The sequence below is a fragment of the Octopus bimaculoides genome, chromosome 21 (genome assembly GCF_001194135.2).
Source record: "Octopus bimaculoides isolate UCB-OBI-ISO-001 chromosome 21, ASM119413v2, whole genome shotgun sequence".
NCBI classification, from domain to species: domain Eukaryota; kingdom Metazoa; phylum Mollusca; class Cephalopoda; order Octopoda; family Octopodidae; genus Octopus; species Octopus bimaculoides.
The window spans coordinates 9,854,002-9,854,996 of NC_069001.1; positions in this window are offsets into that span (position 1 = coordinate 9,854,002).

A 995-nucleotide genomic window follows, 5' to 3' on the forward strand; every position below is an offset into this window, starting at 1 on the left:
CTTTCCCCTGCCAGTGAGATTTTAGCAGAAAAAAATATCGTTATGTATGCCAATAAATTCTTACCTGAGGCGTATTTGACTCGTAAATTCATGTCAATGACTTCTTTGAATTTTTGTTGTTAGGTTAGTTAGCGGTATTTATACAAATACCTCTGACAAAAATAAACTGTCTCCACTCTTCCTTGGTGTGTTAAATTGCCCATACGGCGGTCTGGAGATGAAAATATCAGTGCTGTGCTAACGATGTATAAATGAAGACGAAACACGTCCTTTGCTGTGCAGTCCTTTTTATGTGAGACAAAAATCAAAATAAATAAGCGAGAGATTTTTCAGTTCTTGAAATCATCTCCACTTCTCATTCAGACGTGCTAAAAATTATCGTCAGTTCTTTATTATTTCTCTCAGCTGCCCTGATGAAAATTTTACCAAATTAACAATTTATTGTGTACAGCAAACATTAGAACAAACTATCAACTCTCCCTCTAATTCTCTTTCTCTCACTTTCTCCCCCCTCTCTCTCTCTTTCTCTCTCCCACACACACAAACATACACACATGCACACACACACATTTGCAAATATATTATCTATAATATGTCTACAATCTGTACACCGATCATATACGACTAAACAGATAGGCGTAGTCTATACATAGCAATTCATATACACGCATTCGTCATTTCTCTGACAGCAAAGGCAGAATAAAAGGATAAATTGATATAACTAATACATAAAATATGACAAAAATCCTATCAAAGCATTAATGGGGGAGAAAGGATTTTGTGTCTCAATTAGTTTTGTTACAAACGAAGTGTAAAAATGAAAATAGACGCAAAGAACAAAGCAAATTTAGAAATAATGCGCATATAAATATTTCTATCTGGCAATTTCTCTGTCTAATTTGTATGTATACACACACACACACACACATACACACACACACACACACACATATATATATATATATATATATATATATATATATATATATATATAT